The sequence below is a fragment of the Plectropomus leopardus genome, chromosome 16, assembly GCF_026936395.1.
Source record: "Plectropomus leopardus strain MGB_pleo_1.0 chromosome 16, ASM2693639v1, whole genome shotgun sequence".
Lineage (NCBI taxonomy): Eukaryota > Metazoa > Chordata > Actinopteri > Perciformes > Serranidae > Plectropomus > Plectropomus leopardus.
This window is the reverse complement of record NC_142191.1, coordinates 29,748,031-29,757,083: the sequence shown is the minus strand read 5'-3', so window position 1 is coordinate 29,757,083 and position 9,053 is coordinate 29,748,031.

The following is a 9,053-nucleotide window of genomic DNA, read 5'->3' as shown; positions in this document are numbered from 1 at the left end:
CACAACCCTGCAAAACCTTCTTGCAGCAGTTCTTTTTCTTGCAGAAATACATCACGGGCACCCATGTTGTCAAGGCCACCTGTGCTGTGTCGACGTCCAACCAAATGTCGTTCCTTTTTCAGAGGCAAAAATCATTTTCAAAGTGATTGTTGACAGTTTTCAATATGTGGAGGAAGAAAAAAAGTGTTTTTCTGCATACATTAGATATGCGCCTTAAGCCTCCAAGGGTCTGAGTAAGTGGGTCGGCTACATGATTGATTGACAGCTGACCTGGCAAAGGCATACAGACACAATTTAAACAAACGTATACTGATAACTGTAGCCTAGGAGCTAATTAAGGACACAGAGCGCTGGTAGCAGTGGTATTGAATAATAAGCTCACACATAATTCCCCTATTATGAAACCGGTTCCTTGGAATTTTAAACCATACACAATCAAACACTGCACATCCTTTAAATTAATGAAATTGATTGTAATTTGCATAAGCAGCTTGTTTAGATTGTGTGTTCCAGACGGCATTCATGAGCTGTTTAGTGGGAAAAACTGTTTGTGTTTTTTATTCTGTAAGAAAAAAGAACAAAATTATATATGTATATATATATATATATATATATGTGTGTGTGTGTGTGTGTGTGTGTGTGTGTGTATATATATATATATATATATATAAAAAAAAAAAAAAAAATATATATAATTTTGTTATATATATATATATATATATATATATATATATATATATATATATATATATATATATATATATATATATATATATATATTTCTTTGCACCTGCAATAATTGCGATTGCAACTGGCAATTCAAACTATGCAACTATCCAATAGAATAATCTCCCATTTTTAAGTAAATTGCTGTGCCTACTTGGTCAAAAAAAAAACAAGTCGGATTGTCAGTGATATCATTAATGAATTATAAAAGACTCATGTAATTGAAGTGTTAAACCTGTCTTGAGAAATATCTGCAAGTAAATGATCATCAAGAGATTATTGATTGAGCACACCTGAGCTTAAGCGTGCAGTATATAAGGAGTGAAGAAGCCAAACATTTGTCAGTGAGTCAGTGTGGGTGCTGTGTGTTGTGGGAGGCTGGTGTACTTTTTGTGTTTAAAGATTCACTGATTTAACTGTTAAATTTAGTGTTGCTTTGTCTCCTCCTGAGGAAAGACTTTTGCTTATACTCCCATTTCCACTTGCCTATTTTAACTTTATGCCCAGTTTTATTTATATTGCTACTCCCCTCATCCCCTGAGCCTGATCAGGGAACATAACACAGATTCATAAAATAAAACCTTCCCAAACCACGGAGATGATTAAAACAGCTTTCAAACCGATTAATACCTGGACAGGATGAGTCATCATGAAGCAAAAACTTTTAAAATCCAAGTTTCTCCCTGTTGGGTATTTTATTTCTTAACGCTTTGACACCTTGGCAAATGGGCTTGATTTCTTTAAAAAACATGGGAAGAAGGGGACGAGCCACTTAAAACAATGGCCCCAAAATGGCAAGAAAAAAGGGAAAAGTTACAAGAAAAGTACCCAACATAAGTTTTTGGAAAAAAGTAAACACAAAAACTGCCCACTCGGTTGAAGAGCATGTATTGCCAAGTTAAAACAGATTTTTTGAAAGAAATCAAACTAATTTCCGCAGGTTTCAGAGTTTTAAATGCCTTTAAAGGCATCTTAATGCAGCACAAGAAAACTGATGTCAATCCAGGTGTTAAAAAGAGCAAATATATATATACATATACTGTATATATATACAGTATATGTATGTAAAAAAGTATTTGGCAGTCACCGATTGTGCAAGTTGTCCCACTTAAAAAGATGAGAGAGGTCTGTAATTTTCATCATAGGTACACTTCAACTGTTTGAAAAAAGAAAAACATCCAGGAAATCACATTGTATGATTTATATATATATATATATATATATATATATATATATATATATATATATATATATATATATATATATATATATATATATATACATCTGTTCAGTAATTTTCTTACAGTTTCTTAAGTACTTGACACTGAGCTGGCTACCTCCCTACATCTCTTTGAAAGTGAATTAACCTTCTTGGTTCAGCTGTTGTTTGTTTCGTTTTGGCTACAGTAAAATGTCAGATGATTAGCGATTGTTCTGGTGTCATTATACATCGTGAACTATGAAAATAAAAGTGACAAATACATGATTTGATTGCGGTTTCATTATCAGAGTAGAGCTCTGGAAACTTGTCTGAAACAGCTCCTGGAAATTTTAGGAGGAATTGCTAAAAAATGAGTCAAAGTCCTGATATCAGGGACTGAAGACTGGAATGTCCACAGTCTGATAAAAGTGTCTGCTGTTGTATAGCATCCTCCCACGTCCTCTAATTGGTCATGGCAGACAGGCCGGGCTGTGTGTGTGTGTGTGCGTGTGTGTGTGTGTGTGTGTGTGGATTTACATAGCTCTTCAATCAATAGCAATTACAAAGACACATAGCTGATTGCTGACCTCAGTTGCTGGCAGAGTGCGTGTCGATGTGTGTCATGTTTCTCTCGGGGTCAACACGCCATCACGGTTTGTTTGGCGCGGGCTTGAGTGGCACCGGAATCAGTGATAAAGGTAGAGCTTGTCTCAGCAGTTCGACAGAGCTTTGCAGATTAGCATCAGATAGGGATGAAAAATTCATTCAAACAGCTCCTCAGCACACATTGTGTTTAGTAAACAGGGAGAGCGGACAGCGCTGTGGTGGTGATGCTGTGCTACGCTGCAGCGTGCAGATGCTCATTTGTTGAAATAAAGCAGATTAGTCCATTAGCAAGGCTGGCAACATGCACGCAGACTGCCAGGGCAGCAGAAACAGTGGGGAACCTCAAACGGCTGGATCAATCACATGGAATTACAGTGATGATCAGCAGGATTGTGATATCAATACGTGTCCATTACGCTACAGTCCAAAGCAGATTGATACACAATAATTAGCCAATAGTGAGTTAATGGAGGCTGGAAAACACCACAGGATAGTTTCTTGCGTGTTAAATGAGGCCTGTGGTATTTGGCTAAAGTGAAATTCCAGGTTCAGTTTAACCCTTTAACACCTTGATCGCCATAATTTTTGGTGCATTCAAATTCCTTTTAAAAGGAAAACCTCTGAAAACTGCCAAATTGGTTTGATTTCTTTTAAAAGTATGAGATAAAAATAAGCAACTTGGCAAAAAATGGCCAGCAAACTGAAAAAAAAGTGAAAGGTGATAAAGAAATTATCTGAAAATTAGTACAGTTGGATTATTGGATATGATCAAACAACAGGGGAAATGTCCAGAAAGCTATATTTATATATTTAAAATTATCAAATGTTACATTTTTATTATTTATTTATTTATTTGAATATTTTTCAGTTATTTTGCTATTATTTTCTAACATTTAAATGATTTCTGGGATATTTCTTGTTAAGCCAGTTTACTCAGGTTTCAAAGGGTTAAAGGTACAGTGGAGAATTTTCATGTGAGCACATTTATATTTAACGTTTTACATTAAAACTTTGCATCCCTAAAGCTTGGTCAACAAATCTTCCAAATGCATCTCCTTCCTTATAAAACAGAGATAGAGTGAGTTCTAAAAAACAACAGCAAGGAAAAAGTGCTTAAAATGAAAATTAAAAAATACTGTAAAATAATTAATAATTTAATTTTAATTTGTAATTATGATTATTAAAAATATTTTTTCTCTATTTTTTTTCTTTTCCCCCTATATTTTCCCCATCTTTGAAAAAATAAATAAATTCTACATCTACTACTACTATCTTGTACTCTGTGGAACAATTTTATTTCTTTTGACAAAAGATATACCAATTTGAATATTTGTGAACACACAGCAGCACAAGAAAAAATGACTCCAGGTTTTAAAGGGTTAATATATTTATCAGTAAATGTAAATGTAATGTAAATGTAGTAAATGATATATTATCTAATCAATAATACCTGTGTGGTGTTCTGCTGTACTGAAAGACAAAATACGTGATTGCAGAGGCGTTCACCTGCAAAGATTTAACAGCTGATCTGTTCCATCAGACTCTTTACCTGATAGTTGCAGTAAAGGGATTTTTCCTCCCCTTTAAACTCAAAGGCAGATATGGCCTAGAGATGAGAACAAATAATTTTCAGCTGTTAAATACATATAAAAAAAGTGCAAAGAATATAAAAATTTCATTGTGGCTTTTACGGGCTGTTTTTATGTAGCTGTGGTCAGGGAGGAGCCTCCATCATTTGGCGCGTGGATGACATTTACTGGTCGATAGCTGATCTTAATAAAAGTCCCGTATTGACAAACCAATTTATCAGCCTGGATCACATAAGCTACAGCATGCCAGCTGTTTTTCGGTGTGTATCGTCTCTGGCTTTTGTTGTAAAAGCCTGTACACTCATGGTAAATACTGCAGCTCAGACCTCACACAGCAGCCTCAGTTGTGGTCAGTCACTGTATGTGTGTGTGTGTGTGTGTGTGTGTGTGTGTGTGTGTGTGTGTTGCAGTAGCACACTGTTAAGCCCTGGAGAGACACACAACCTGCTCTGCATCAGTCCCAGCCCCCCTCAGCTGTCTCTCTTCAGCCTTAGTGGACATGGCAGCCTGCTCACAAGCATTTTCCTCCATGGGGACATTTACCCCCCACACACACATACACAAATTCACACAATTCCTGACAGCACTCTCCCCCGCCCAGGCTCCGATCAAAGGCATCCACAGAGTAAATAAACATATCAAAATGGCCAACAAAAGAGGCGGTAACTGCTGTGGAATATTAAAAAAAAAAGACTTCAGGAACAACAAAGTGGGGGCTCTTGGCTATCGGATCACAGGCAGGAGGAATCTGATGGTGTGAAGATGTGAAGGTAAACTTGCAGGGAGAGGCTTCTGTACTGTAGGCCGCCAACAATGTCATCTAGACCAGCAAGCGCACACCAGAGAATGAAAATATATGATGCAAAATATTGATGTATGGCAGCCGCCTTTGAAATGCACCCTGAAGTCAGACTACAAAGGAGCTTGTAGTGCAAAATCAGCAGGTAGATGTGATGGACAGGCAGGTAAGGGCCGGGTGGTATATACAGAGATGTGTTATCGCAGAAAGTCATATATCTTTGACAGACTGTATCTCTCTGCTGGTGAATATATTTATATTTATAGACTTGAATTAAAGGATTTTGAGAAACACATTTGACTTTCCTTCTGGGAGTGAGGCTAGAAAACAGCTAGCACCTTAGTTTTACCATATTAATAACTGTAATTGTATTGATTATTTCTAAAAAATCAAATGACCATACTAAATAATTTGAACAAATATACAAATAACAAATATCAAACTTTACATCTCCTTTATTTATTATACTTTAGATGCGCAGTGAGGTTTTTAAGGTACTATAATGCTTTATATCACTGTCTTTACTGCGATATTTGGTGCAATATATCAACCACAACAATCCTCAGTGCAATCATTCAAATGTACAATATTCTTCCAGCTCCTGAATGTAGGCTACATTTACCATGTGAAACACATTGTATAAATTGTATATATTCTTATTATTATTTTTACTCATATATATCTCTGTTGTTCATTATAGCACTGCACATCTATTTATATTTTTAGATTTTTAACTTACTAATTTTATACATTGTACTGTAGCATTAGGCACAGTTTTATATTTTACACACTTTACACATATTATACATATAATAATTTAAATGTTCACATACTGGTGTGAATTGTCTATTACTGACTTTCTCTATATTTTATTATATTCTCTACATATACCATATTTTCTATGACTGTATTTCTATTTTCTATTTTTTATTTTTATATACTCGTGCTTTCTATTTGCTATAGTTCTCTATTCTGGCACCAGAGTGACTGTAATGAACCACAATTTCCTTCCCGAGGATTAATTAAGTATTTCTGAATCTGATGTTAAAGGTTCACTTCATCCTCCAAATGACCATTTGAATTTCAGTCACTATCCTTGTACTACATTATATTTGTGAAGAAGCATGCCTCCACTGTGACTAAAGACTAAAGACTAAAGAATAAAGACATTTTGATGAATTGATGTCATCGGAGTCCATGCTGAAAACCAGCAATATATATATATATATATATATATATATATATATATATATATATATATATATATATATATATATATATATATATATATATATATATATCGTCTATATTGGCTCAATGCTAGGGATGAGCAAGTGCACCATTACCTGTATCTGTATCTGTATCAGTTCAGCCCATGGATGTATAAAGAGAATTAGATACAGGATTGAATGTGGGGGCCCAGTTCATTCTTATGAAAATTGCTCAGTGATGCATGAAGCCAAAATGGTAAAATTACCTAGATGATCCAGGGTTGATCAACGTTAGCACCATGCAGCCCATAGAGCAAGTGCACAAGAGATTTATCGTTGCACATTGTGGCCAAGCAGATAACTTCAACAAGCTGAAAGCCAAACTTCCAGTTTAGTGCTCTGCCAACTTGAATGAAGATAAAATAATATCATATTGTAGCTCTTTTAGACTTTTAAAATGTTACTGGATTGAGTGGATTGAAACCCAATAGTAAAACGAGTCATTACATGTGAGTTGAGATGCTCAACAAAAAAATATGTATCACAGATTAACGGGCATTTTTTTTGTTATGCAAGTCTATTGGGAAAAGTTATCTTGGGCCACAGGGCATTACATGACAGTGTGATGACACAAAATTGGATATAAAGCCCAAACACTTCCTGGGGGATTGGTTCAACCAACTAGATAACCTGTATCCATATCTGTACTCTGTATGGGTGGAGTTAAGCATGCAAAACTCAAGGCATAAACAGGAAAGTGATATAATTTGATCAACATTTTATCTTTTGATATGAAAGGATTTACCTATGAGCCTAAAAGTTGAGCTTCAGATCATTTTTGAGTAAGAGAGTTAACACTGCCATCAAAATCATGTATTTTTCTTCACCAAGAGTGCAGATATTGACCCATTTTGCTCAGATTATACTCATAAAGAGTACTTTATCTGTACTGTATACTCATTTCATGCAAATACTCAGCTCAACCCTACTCCATGTATATTTTATTCTCCAGTGTTCGCTTGCTCCTCTAGAAGATGTATTTGTTTTTTCTTCTTAAATTCATCACAAGTAATTGGGGCAAGTATTCCTTTAAGGACACAAACCACAAACCTATCAACTGTCATGGTGAAATACTATGACTGCTGCGGTTTTGCTTTGACTTTGGGCTATGAAAACTACACAAACCTCGAAGACTTTTGTGAGATGAAGACTTGTGCCAGATACAAAGATACAAGCTGACATAATGTTATGCGCCTATCACATTTGTATTCTGCGAAACAGGTTAACTTTTATCCCATTCTTTAGAGCGTGCCAACTGACTTGGGTAAACCTTGTTCTGTTTGAGAATTTTATACTGCCAAGGCTGACTCAGTGTTGTTTTCTCGGCAAATCACTTGAGGATGATATAATGTGGATCTACTATCAATATTCCAAACGGTGCACCATATAGAGCTGTATCACATGTTGCTTTTTAATTACATGCACTTGTGATGCCAATAACCTGGAATCCTGCATTTCATCATAACATAAATTAATTATAGCTACTTGGAGGACTAATGACTTTCAATAGAGGATCGAGAATATTTGTGTTCAGCACTGTATTTCATTATGAAAGCAAATCAATTTATGACCCGATGTTATAAATGGGGAGTAATTGAACATGGTTTCTGTGCCTGGGTCTTGCAGATTGCCAAATAGTGAAACAAAGTGCCTCAACTAAAGCAGAATGGAGTACTTGTAGATGTATAATATTTATCTGGAAGGGAAAAAAATCACAGTGATGTTTAAGAACTAAAGCGCTGCATGAGGTTGTCCGAGACTTCAAAATTCCATCAGTCTGATCTATTGTTCCTGGTATCGTGTTGGCTTTCTTTTTAATATGCCAATGAAATGCGGTTGATTCAATTCAGACGCGGCCCCATACCGAGCCCGTGGCAAAGACCAGGGGCTGCTTTAATAGTTTCTGACAGGGAAATCAAAGATCAAGATGGAGTGCTGTACTAAATGGTGGGTCTTTATAATTACAGGGCAGGTGGGCTTCAGCCAGGCTGAAATAGGGGCTCAACTCGCGGCTGGCTTTGTAATTAATGAAGCAGAACCCGCTCCCTGCAGAGGAGGGAGACTAGCTGTTAGAAAAAATGCACTTCACCTCTGATAAAATACCACTAAGGTCTAAAGACATATTTCCAACTGCCTCACATGAGATCCGTCTCCAACACTGCTCATGATCAGGCTGTTCATTGTGGTGCCCCCAGAATTTTTTCATAGGAGTGGCAAGATAGTCAGGTCAGTCATGGTTTGGCTGTATATTTAAATGGGAAGTGAACACTGTATTCTTGGGTGAAAATCCGGGGTTTGTTGGACCCATCCATCCCCCTGTCTGCATTTTTATAGTGCGTAATTTTAGACACCCTGCCGGTATTGTGGAATCGAAAGAGGCTTGACATTTAGCGTAACATATGAGACATGTAATATATGTATTGGCAGTGCTATATAAACAAGAACGATGTCAATAACGATAATTTACCATCTCTGTTATATGGTGGCTGATCTCATCCACGGCGCCCAAGGTAAAGATCTCTCGGACACCGTTTTCCCAATTTGTGGACATTATCAGCCACTGTTTTACCTCTTTGATGTCGATGCTAACTGCTACTTTTTAAATCTCCTGCTGTAGCTTGCACGCATAACATGTCGTCAAAACGTTACATCCATGCCACCCATAATCCATACCTGCCGGCTGCCTAATTTATACAGACATTGTTTCGGCACGGTTGCAAGATCCGATGCCAGCCTAAAGATGAGAAAACTATTCCTCCATTATGCAATTTTACCTTTTATGCAGAATTGCGAGGCAGCATATCTATGCGATATTATTGCCTTGAAAAGGCCATGTGAAAGGGGTAATTGTAGGGGGACCT